Genomic DNA, 12,832 nt, shown 5'->3' on the forward strand with positions numbered 1-12,832 from the left:
ATAGTGATGATGCAGATAGAGGAAGACAACATAATATTTACGATTTAATCATTAAAGAAATGGCTTGGCGTGGTAGGAAGCAAACATCAGTGCCATAGACATCGATGACTTTACCATATACTTACTAAAAATATCCCACATGTAGTTTGATCATGTTTTCTTTGGACACGTACACACATTCCAACTAAAATATTATTTGTATTTTAAATGATCTATCAAGGGGAACTGACAATCAACAGTGGAAGAGATAAATATGAACATTGGTATGGAATTATATGGCATTGCATGGAAGAGCGCCGATTTTTTCATGGAACAATTCACAAATAACACAGTAAAAACGTAATTCCAAAATATTATCTCTTTTCTGGATATGCAAAATTTGGCCTTTTTAATATATCTTAACTGCCGATGGAAAAATAGTGGTGGAGATGTTTTTTGCTAAATATAAATATTAGAGAATGGCACAAAAGATCTGGAAGCATACATATGAATATGAGGATATATGACAGTGTGCTAATAGATAGTGTTGGAACAGATAACAATGTATGGCTGCAAATAATCAATTTTTTCATTTTATCGATAAAAATTCTAAAACAATATTTGATGCAAAGATAAATGAACATGGATGAAAACGTGAAACCGTGAAATCTGGAGATTAGTACCAAAGCCAATGGTTTCACATGGTGGGATACATGCATTGGTCCTTTTGATATTTCATTGTGGGACAACCATATCATTTGAAACAACTTTATCAAAAATGTAGCAAAGTTTAACCATATTTATAATACTATATATTTAAGCTATATTTGTTTATATAAATACATATACAGGAATAAATTGAATGGATAAACATACGTAGAGCAAAACCAACAAAATAAATAAAGTTGTAAAGGAAGTCTAGCCGCGCAAATGCGCGGGTCACCCAGCTAGTTATATATATAATTGCGATCACGATGAACAAGATGCATAGGATAAAACTTCTGATGAAATTCCAATTTCAATCGTTTGTAGTTCCATGATCCCATATCATCACATAGCCTGTACCATGTCAATGCGTCTCCCTTCAAAGATAAAGGGAAGACCTTCTTCTTAATAACATCACCGGGTATACCTGCAAGCTTAAATAATCCACAAACTTCATCCACGTATATTAGGTGCTCATCAGGATGCTTTGTTCCGTCTCCTGCAAAAGGATTAGCTAGCAGATTTTCTATCATACTAGAAGGAATCTCAAAGTAGACATTTTTATTTTCAGTAGGTTCAGTTGGTTGATGAGCAACTCTTTGCTCTACTGGTCGGGGTGAAGATACCCCAAAAAAGCCCCTCAGAGGGTTACTTTCCGTAGTAACAAGTGATAGTAAATTTCAGCACACTATATAAATTTTTCCTTACCAAATTCCACCTACCAAAGGCGCTTCACTCCCCGGCAATGGCGCCAGAAAAGAGTCTTGATGACCCACACGTATAGGGGATCTATCGTAGTCCTTTCGATAAGTAAGGGTGTCGAACCCAACGAGGAGCAGAAGGAAATGATAAGCGGTTTTCAGCAAGGTATTCTCTGCAAGCACTCAAATTATAGGTAACAGATAGTTTTGTGATAAGATAATTGGTAACAAGCAACAAGTAACAAAAGTAAATAAAGTGCAGCAAGGTGGCCCAATCCTTTTTGTAGCAAAGGACAGGCCTGGACAAACTCTTATATAGAGAAAAGCGCTCCCGGGGACACATGGGAATTATCGTCAAGCTAGGTTTCATCATGATCATATGATTCGCGTTCGGTACTTTGATAATCTGATATGTGGGTGGACCAGTGCTTGGGTACTGCCCTAACTTGGACAAGTATCCCACTTATAATTAACCTCTATTGCAAGCATCCGCAACTACAACAAAAGTATTAAGGTAAACCTAACCATAGCATGAAACATATGGATCCAAATCAGGCCCTTACGAAGCAACGCATAAACTAGCGTTTAAGCTTCTGTCACTCTAGCAACCCATCATCTACTTATTACTTCCCAATGCCTTCCTCTAGCCCCAAATAATGGTGAAATGTCATGTAGTCGACGTTCACATAACACCACTAGAGGAGAGACAACATACATCTCATAAAAATATCGAACGAATACCAAATTCACATGACTAGTAATAGCAAGACTTCTCCCATGTCCTCAGGAACAAACGTAACTACTCACAAAGCATATTCATGTTCATAATCAGAGGGGTATTAATATGCATAAAGGATCTGAACGTATGATCTTCCAACAAATAAACCAACTAGCATCAACTACAAGGACTAATCAACACTACTAACAACCCACAGGTACCAATCCCAGACTTAGAGACAAGAATTGGATACAAGAGATGAAATAGGGTTTGAGAGGAGATGGTGCTGGTGAAGATGTTGATGGATATTGACCCCCTCCCGATGAGAGGATCGTTGGTGATGATGATGGTGATGATTTCCCCCTCCTGGAGGGAAGTGTCCCCGGCAGAACAGCTCTGCTGGAGCCCTAGATTGGATCCGCCAAGGTTCCACCTCGTGGCGGCAGAGTCTCGTCCCGAAAGCTTGCTTATGATTTTTTCCTCATCGAAAAACTCCATATAGCAGAATATGGGCATCGGAGGGCCACCAGGGGAGCCACGGGGCAGGGGGCATCCCCAGGGTGGTAGGGCGCGCCCCCACCCTCGTGGGCAGGGTGTGGCCCCCCTCCGGAACTTCTTGCGCTCGGTATTTTTTATATATTCTGAAAATGACTTCCATGAAGTTTCGGGACTTTTGGAGCTGTGCAGAATAGGTCTTTAATATTTGCTCCTTTTCCAGCCCAGAATCCCAACTGCCGGCATTCTCCCTCTTTATGTAAACCTTGGAAAATAAGAGAGAATAGGCATAATTATTGTGACATAATGTGTAATAACAACCCATAATGCAATAAATATCGATATAAAAGCAGGATGCAAAATGGACATATCATGAGGACAGCTGGCTGGCCCGAAGCAAAAACACAGCCAACAAGGCAGGCCCCTATGAGGCCAAAAACAGCACCGGCAAGTTCCGGCGCAATAGACACAAATGCCGAAGCAATAGCAATAACACCGACGACACCACAGTGAACGCCGGATTCAACGACTCCATGGGAGAAAAAGTCCAGGAGAAGACGGTGGTACAGAGGCTCTTCGCAGTGATGCCGCGACGGTTCTCCCCCATCATCAGCACGATTGTGCAATGGGGAGACATCTCCAAGATGTCGGTGGCCGAGGCTATGGGGCGTCTTCGGACGTTCGAAGAGAGCGAGTCTGATCACCATGATGACCGTGGCGGCAAGGAAGATCAGTTGCTCCTCATGACACGCACGCTTGAGTCGCTGTTGCAGAAGAAAAAGGGTGCGTCAGGCGCCAGCAGCAGCAGAACAAAAGGAAAAGGGCCTCCTGTCTGTGAGCAGGCTGGACGAGGTGATCGTGGCCACCGCGGAAAGAAGGGCGGCAATGGCAATGGGAAACAAAAGAAGCACCGTAAGTTTGACATTACAAAAGTTAAATGTTTCAACTGTGATGTAAATGGTCATTTTGCCTCTGATTGTCCGGAACCGAAGCAAGAGAAAACACATCTTGCAGAAAAAGAAGAAGATGATGATCCAGGACTACTCATGATTGTGGTGTGTGAGGAAGCATGTGACCCCAGCTGAGGTGACAGAGACCGTAATGATGAATGAGGAAAGAGTGGTGCCCAAGTTGATAGGTGAGCAGCAAAAGGACGCCTGGTACTTAGATACAGGGGCAAGTAACCACATGTCAGGCTGTAAGGAGTTGTTCACTGATCTTGATGATGGGGTGAAAGGTACAGTACGTTTTGATGATGGCTCACTAGTTGATATACAGGGAAGAGGCAAGGTTATACTTCAGTGCAAAACTGGTGAACATTGTGTGCTGACAAGTGTGTCCTATATTCCTCGCCTAAGAAGCAACATCATCAGTATAGGCCAGCTTGATGAGGTTGGTGTCAAAACAGCAGTTGAGCATGGATACATGGCCGTGTCCGATCAAGCGAAGGTGGTCGCCAAAGTGAAAAGGTCACCAAACCGGTTGTACATACTGCAGGCAACTCGAGCATAGCCGGTGTGTTTGGTGGCAAATTATGGTGAAGCAGAGTGGTTGTGGCATGCACGTTTTGGACATGTAAATTTCAGAACATTGCGTGAGATGTCTCAAAAAAACTTGGTGGAAGGGATGCCACACATAGACCATCTGGAGCAAGTTTGTGATTCCTGCCTTGCTGGGAAGCATCACCGGACCCCCTTTCCAAAGACAGCGATGTACCGAGCGGCAGCTCCACTCGAGCTTGTTCACGCAGATCTTTGCGGCCCAATCTCACCACTGACGCCCAGCAAGCGAAGGTATTTTGTTTTGATAGTCGATGACCTTACTAGGTATATGTGGGTGTCACTGATCAGGAGTAAGGATTAGGCACTGGATGCTCTCAAGAAATGGCATAATTGTGCAGAAATTGAGGCGGGTCGCAAGCTGAAGGCACTGTGAACAGATCGGGAGGAGAGTTCCACTCAAATGAATTTGGTGCCTACTGTGATAGTCTTGGTGTGAAGCATTTTCTGACGGCACCGTATTCGCCCCAGCAGAATGGGGTTGCAGAGAGGAGGAATAGGACCATTGTTGAGATGCCCCGTAGCCTTCTGAAGAACAAAAAATTGCCTGGAAAGCTGTGGGGTGAGGCAGTAGCCACTGCTGTATATCTGCTGAATCGGGTGTCCACTAGAAGTGTAAAAGGAATGACGCCGTATGAGGGCTGGTTCAGAAAGAAGCCAAAGGTACACCATTTGCGCACCTTTGGTTGCATCATTCATGTGAAGAATGTTAGTTCTAATCTTGTTACAGGTCAATAGTTCATATCATGCATGCATATTTAGTTAGAGGTTAATTAGTCTGCATGGACCATACACGTGATGGTTGCGTACGTGTGTGTTTTGAGTCGTTGCATGTACGTAGAAATTGTAGCCAGAAGCGTGCTTGTTCACGTTGCGGCGTGTGGGTTTGTTTAGACCACGATCAAGCCGTGGGATGGCACGACATAGGTGGATCATGGAGTTAGTTTCGGCCGAGTGGTCCGGATGTTATCCTTGTAATCTCTCAGGTTGTTACGGGAGAAAGAATAAGAAGAGAAAAAACCAAGAAAAGAGGCAAGTTGTTGCGCCTCGGAAAACTCTGGTACTCCGGTGTTCGTCTTCGCCTCTCTCTCTCGTTCCTCTCCACCGTGTTCGCGTGTCTAGTCTCGCATTTGTTCCAACAATTGGTATACAGAGCTAGGTCGCGAGGCGTTTTCGTGGCGGTCATCGAAGGAGTTCGGCAACAGCGGCGACGGGTGATACATCTCCGAAGAGTAGTGTTGGGAAGAGCGGCGGCGGCGGGAAGTACACGCCGGCGGCAGCCAGGAAGGCTAATGCAGCGGATGGCGGTGCTGTCGTGCTCGCTACCCCGTCGAGGGCCATGATTGTGCCCGGCCAGTATCTGGTGCTGACGGACACCAAGTACTCGCTGTGGGCTGCGAAGATGAAAGTCCTGATGAAGCCGTTGCGTGTTTGGTCCGCGATTGAAGGCTCCAGTGAGTATGATTAGGCTGCGGACGAAGGGGCGTTCGCCGCGCTCTCTCAATCCGTTCCGGATCACGTGATGCTGTAGGTTGCGGAGTGCGACACCGCGCGTGAGGCGTGGGAGATGATACGGTGTGCGCGCCTCAGCGAGGATCGCGTGAGGAAGGCGCATGAACGACAACTGAAGAGACAGTTCGATCGCCTCAACATGGCTGACGGGGAGACGATCCCGGAGTTCGCCAAGAAGCTCATCCCGCTAGTGAGCGAGATCCGCTCCCTCGGCGTCAAACTTGAAGATGAGGCCGTGGTGGAGCGTCTCTTCAGCGCCATTCCAGGCCGTTTCATGGACATCGTCAACACCATTGAGCAATGGGGTGATGTCTCAGCGATGAATGTACAAGAGGCGATTGGGCGCCTCACTGCGTTGGAGCAGAACCAGCGCGATCGTCGTCACAGTGGCGGCGATGAAGGCGAGAAGCTGATGCTGGTTTCACGTGCCCAGCTAGAGGAGTTGATCCTTAAAGAGAAGAAGAAAGGGGAGGGCTCCAGCAGCGGCAACAAGAACGACGACGAAGGGCACAGTGGTGGCCGTGGCGACAAGGAAAAAACCTGCGGCAAGTTTGACAAGTCGAAGATTACCTGCTTTGAGTGCGGGGAGAAAGGGCATTTCAAGTCTGAGTGTGAGGCATGGAAGAAAGAGAAGGCGCTCCTAGCTGCTGCCGACGTCGACGAGCCCGCGCTGCTCATGGCTGTGGCATGTGAGCTTGCACCTGAGGTGGAAGACACCACGAGTGTGGTTGAGCCTACAGAGATGGAGGCAGAGGGCAGCCATGCACTGGGCGGCGACTCCTTCGTGTCCTCTGATGCATCCATGGAGGCTGAGGTCAAGCGGCTGCGTGGTGCGTTGGCCGCTGCTAATGCAAAGGTGCATGCCATGTCCGATGAGTACATGACAGTCACGAGCGGACTTGTTGGTGTACGCCAGCGAGGAGAAGGCCAAGCTTCTAGAGGTGCAGCGCGTGCTCTGCAAGGACAATGACCTGCTGCATGCCGTCATGAACAAGACGACGGCAGGCACGCGGACAACTGCAACAACGCCAGCTGCAGTAACGCCGGCGGCCGTGACGCCGGCCACGAAGACACTCGGCCTGAACAAGCCGGGAGTGCAGCTCGTGGAGAAGGGCCACGTCAAACTTGAGCTATGCATGGATGGATCATCCAATGATGTTGATGCATGGTGGCTTGATAGTTGTGCTAGCAACCACATGACAGGCTCACGTTGCAAATTCAAGGAGATGATTGAAAGCATCCGTGGCCATGTGAAGCTAGGAGATGGGTCTACAGCTCTGATCGAAGGGAAAGGATCAGTACTTGTTGAGTGCCATGGTGGAGAGCTACTTCTAACCGAGGTATATTTTGTGCCAAGTTTATCAGGTAATGTGATCAGTCTGGGTAAGCTTTCAGAAGATGGCCATCAAATAGTGCTGGATCGTATGTTCCTATGGATTAGAGACATGTTTGGCAAGGTGCTGCTAAAGGTGAAAAGATCCCCCCAACAGGCTGTACAAGGTGTTGCTGAAGACACCAGGCGGGGCCGGCAGCAAAAGTTTGCTTGGTGTAGGCGGCGGCGACGGCACCGACGTCGAGATGGCATCAAGATCTTCGGTACGCAAGAACTAATGAGTTACAAGATTAGGGAGGTGAATGTTAGTCCTAATCTTGTTACAGGTCAATAGTTCATATCATGCATGCATATTTAGTTAGAGGTTAATTAGTCTGCATGGACCATACATGTGATGGTTGTGTACGTGTGTGTTTTGAGTCGTTGCATGTACGTAGAAATTGTAGCCAGAAGCGTGCTTGTTCACGTTGCGGCGTGTGGGTTTGTTTAGACCACGATCAAGTCGTGGGATGGCATGACATAGGTGGATCGTGGAGTTAGTTTCGGCCGAGTCGTCCACCTGTTATCCTTGTAATCTCTCAGGTTGTTACGGGAGAAAGAATAAGAAGGGAAAAAAGCAAGAAAAGAGGCAAGTTGTTGCGCCTCGGAAAACTCTGGTGCTCCGGTGTTCGTCTTTGCCTCTCTCTCGTTCCTCTCTTCCGTGTTCGCGTGTGTAGCCTCGCATTTGTTCCAACATGAAGAATGTCAATCCTCATTTGAAGAAGCTAGAAGACCGAAGTCAGCCAATGGTGTTTATTTGCTATGAACCAGCATCTAAGGCCTACCATGCACTTGACCCTGTTTCACGAAACTTACATGTGAGTAGGCACGTTGTGTTTGAGGAGGAGAAACAGTGGGACTGGCAGGCAACCGAGAATAAGAAAGATGAAGGCAGTAGGAACATCTTCACGGTTTTATGGCTGGAGGTGCGGACAGTGATGCAAAAGAGGCCTGCCGTGGAACCGAAAATAGCTAAGATCCCTGCCATGGCGACACACTCAAGCGCAGCAAGCAGCCCTGCCATGTCGACTCCTGTCTCCGCAAGTTTCATAACCACGGCTGCTACAACAAGCCAGACCGCTTCAGGTGCATCTAGCAGTCAGATTACATCCGTGGGCCCGCAAGGAAGGCGCCTCCTTGATGAAATCTATGAGGAGACGCACGAGATCCCAACGGAGTATTCAGGATTGTGCTTGTTGGCTGCTGAAGAACCCAACAGCGTAAAAGAAGCTTTGTGCAGTGCAGACTGAAAGAAGGCAATGGAGATGGAGATGAAATCCATCCATGAGAACAAGACATGGGTTCTAGCGACACTACCAAAGGGCCAAAAAGCAATAGGCCTCAAATGGGTATTCAAGGTTAAGAAAGATTCAGAGGGGAAGATTGTGAAATACAAAGCCAGATTGGTTGCTAAAGGCTATGCTCAGCGACATGGGGTGGATTTTGACAAAGTATTCACACCTGTAGCTAGAATGGAAACAGTGAGAGTTCTCATTGCTCTAGCAGCTCAGGGGAGGTGGGAAATACATCACATGGATGTCAAATCCGCCTTCCTTAATGGTGAGCTGGCCGAGGAGGTTTACGTGCAACAACCTCCAGGATTTGTTGAAGGTACTGACGAACATCAGGTGCTGAAGCTAAAAAAACACTCTATGGGCTGCGGCAAGCGCCTAGAGCATGGAACATCAAGTTGCATGAAACACTTGTGTCAATTGGAGTGGTGGAGCAAGGGAGCGGGGTATCCTGGCAGCGTGGGGAGGAAGACGAGCGGCCGGAGCAGGGGAGCGGTGCCGGGGGTAACAGTGGCGATGATGGGGCAGGCGGAAGCGGCAGCACGTCTGGTATCGAGGTGGGGGTGGGGGTTGGGAACTGGGATGGATAACTGATGAGAAAACCGAAGAGATAAGGCGATGGGGTGAGCTCAGGGAAGAACTGAGGAGTCCATGCCACGCCTGGAGGACCGGCTGATTTTTTTTTCTTACTACGTGCAAGCAGTTTGGATGGACCGGTAAATATCTTCCACTTTTTTTTAGGAGTGCACACATGTGTTTGTTCTCCAAAACTATGCACGCATTGTGGGATTGAGTGATATTATTATTCAAAGGAGTATGCACACACGAGCGAATACACATATGCTTGCATGTCCTATAAAGTAAATATAAAATAAATTGTCTCCAGCCACTATTGTTCTCATTTCATACGAGTGTGTAATAAATCATTGGCGTCAAAACACATTTACGTGTCATGGCAATCGAATCTTTAGTTGATCTCAATTGCGATGAAAAATCATGCATGTACGCAATAGAACATGACTGGCGCCCCTAAGAATTCTATTGTTAATTGATTCATTATTTTTATCATCATCAAACTTATCCTCTACATGTCTAGCCTAATTAATGATAAATTAACGTTTGCTTCGCAGTAAAACACGCCACTTTTTTCTCCCGTTGCAACGCACGGGCATATTTGCTAGTTACTCTATCATAATAGATAACGACATGTAATTACGTGGTATACATCTAAATGTAAAGACAAGTAAAAAAAAGTATCACCCACAAAAAAAAGTAAAACAAAGTAAACCTTAAACAATCAAATAATGTTCAAGAGGTTATTTCATGATATATAGCACTATATACAAGACATATTTAGGGATTAATCAGTACTAGAAGATTACTAATGAAATTAATCCTAAATATGAACAACTAATTGGATAAAATTGGTGTGTTTCTTAAATCAAATTCTCCCTCTAATGGAGTAATATATAATTCCTCAAAACTTACATATATATATATATATATATATATATTTTAATTTTCTCAATGCTTAACTTGGTATTAGGTAGAACATCATGCAACATTATGTGAAGGTTAATCTCGGAAGCCATGATACTGTTGTTTTAGAAATTTAGTTGCATCCTCACTATCAATTATATAGGTGCAGTTGCAAAAGGGAAGCATTGGATCATGAATTTTTTACATAGATACATATATTGTTTGCTCACAAACAAAAACGGTTAGAATAAACGAAAACACAAAAATAAATTACAAAGTATAAAAGATTGGTGATATAAACAGCAATGCAATATTTTTACAATTATGTTTCTGATCCCGACAAGCTAAAAGTTACGGATCTGAAATTTCAGTTTCTCTAGGATTTGTTTGAGTTCTTACCGAGGACAACATAATAGAAATAATAATATGACTTCGATACAATTAGTATTTGTTTGTAACAACTTATAAAAGAGAATAATACAAAATTAGGATGGTGCGTGTGCATGTTCTCGGGCTACTGTGGAAGGTACTACAAAAGGCATCCATATATATTAGAGACATAGACATAGAAAATAACTCATATTTCCATAGTTTTATTTAATCATCTAAACTTATTAATCAAGGCACATATAGCCAAGGCTCGTGGCCCCTATAGCTATCTCTAAACTTATAAGGACATTGAACGCAACATATCTGATTTGTTGAAAGTTCAATGAAGCAATCGCCCATCCAGAATTTGTCAGTTGCTTGCACTCCTTTCCCTTCAAGCACAAAATATTTCCCTAATAATAAAGTGGCTATTCCTTCTGTCTGCTCACTGTTGCGGCTATTTTACAAAAAATCCCTCCTGCTTTTTGGTATTCAACACACAGTCTTTTTTAGTGGAAATATGAGAAAATGTTTCAATTTTAGGAAAGGGGCCCTGCAATTCTATGTATTCAACCCGCAGGCAACACACACGACCACGGGCTCGTTCGATGCGTGCTGGTAGGGCACCGCCGCCAGCAGCCGATCTACACGGTGACTGGTCTACTTCTCCGGCCATCCATTGCCGGAGGCCAATATTCCTCCTTCTCTCGTGCCTCTGATTTGGATCGGAGTCGCGGCAGTAGTGGTGCGGCTGCAGCGGGGGAGGAGGCAAGGGTGGCGGCATTGGGTGGTGGGGCCCGAAGATGAGGCAAAGGACACAATTAGGAACAGCAAGCCGGCGACTAGGACGATTATTAGTTAGTTTCATAGATTGTTTATGATGATATTGATATGTGCCAGTCGAACACCTATTTTTTTTCAGGAGATGGAATGGTTTGCCTGAATTGATTTTTTAGTATATTGATGCTTAATTACTCTGTTAGATCAGTTGTGAAAGTGTCAGTTTAGGAATCACTAAATGATAATGGTGGAGTTGATTCTGAACATTGGGAGAAGGCAGTGTTACCTGTTTTATACTGTTATTTGCACGAGTGAGTTATCTTGAATGTATGCGAAAGAAACAACAATCCACCTATTGATTTATCAATGGTGGGGAGTTTTTAGGTTGTAGGAGAACAATATGGCCTGTGGTAGTGAGTTCGATTACCTGGCCAATGTTATTGGATACCAACTTCTATTGTATTAGATTGAACTGTGACGTGGGTTTGGGAGGTCAAGATCTATCTGCTATGCCCTTGAGTCAGCTGCTTATCACTTTGACCTTGTGTTCCCCTTACCTTATGCGTATATGGTCTCCATGAATGGAAACTAAGATTAAGGTGAATTCATGGGAATTAGGATTTTTGGTCACAAGATTTGATTTTTGTAAATTGTAGTGGCAGTATAGTCAAGTGTGATATCTCATCATAAACTATCGAGACACCTTGTTGACACTCTTTGATGATCTTATTTCTGCAACTATGAATGTTTTAATATCATTAGTGGTTAAAGAATAAACACTGATAAAACTAGATACAATTAACAATTTCTTATTTTCAAGAAGATTAGAAAGAGATCAAAGTTTCATCTCCAGGTTCCTCTTTCCTCCCCTGTCCCTATCCTCTAATATTTTGTTAGATTTTCTCTTTTCAAAGGCTTTGTTGGAATTTGTTTCTTCGGTAGGGTGATTACTCCGTGGGGAAACGATATGTTGCAGCCGGGCTTCAAGCTCGCTGGTTGCGACACTTTCCTCTATACAGTGCCTACTGGCCCGGTGCCCTCAACACCATGTCAGTTCCACTATACTCTGATCTTTCTCTTCCATGTCCACAGCAAGTCAAGATTTCACAATTTCAGGTGAGATGTTGTTTCTATTTTTGTTATGTCCGCCTTTGTTATTTTTTTGATTAGGGAATAAAATAGACTGGAATTTTGTGGAAGATACATATACTTGAGGTATTGAAATGCAGTCGTAGAAAATAAAATGCAGCCATCAGTCGGTGAATCTTCAGTGGTAAGCTCAACTAATGGCTCCAAATTACAAGTGTATAGTCAAAAGTCTATTATTTATAATACGAAGATGTCTTGGACCTGAAAATTAGGAAGTTCTAGCATAAAATTGTTCTTGCCATGACAACAACATGTTCTATGTACTTCATTTTGTCTACCTATGAAAATATTTTTACCTTTAGCTCCTTACGAACACTGTTTGCTGCATCTGTATTGCTAATACACGGATCAGTCTCTAAGCCAACATATAAATGCAACTACCGGTAACAGTTTTAAGGCCCAAAGACTATAAAGAATGATGGTTGCTTGTGTTTCACCCTATTCTAGTTTGGCATTGGCACTTCTGCTAAATGTTGCACTTCGTGCTACATATATTGGTCCAGATAACAATAGTACAATCATGCGCAGTTCGGCACGATCCAGTTTGGAGTTTAAGACAGTAAATGAGAATTCCGCACTGGTATTTTTTGGCTGTTGCAAAGATTTCATAATAGATAAAACTAGTTACAAAGTTAGACTACTTCTCAGACAATGGAACTACACAATTTCTTTGTCTTGGTATCTTTTTTCTTGGGGTATGACTTTGTAGCAATCTAGTCAAT

Source organism: Triticum urartu, chromosome 7A (assembly GCF_056163025.1).
Source record: "Triticum urartu cultivar PI428250 chromosome 7A, HENAU_Tu73, whole genome shotgun sequence".
NCBI lineage: Eukaryota > Viridiplantae > Streptophyta > Magnoliopsida > Poales > Poaceae > Triticum > Triticum urartu.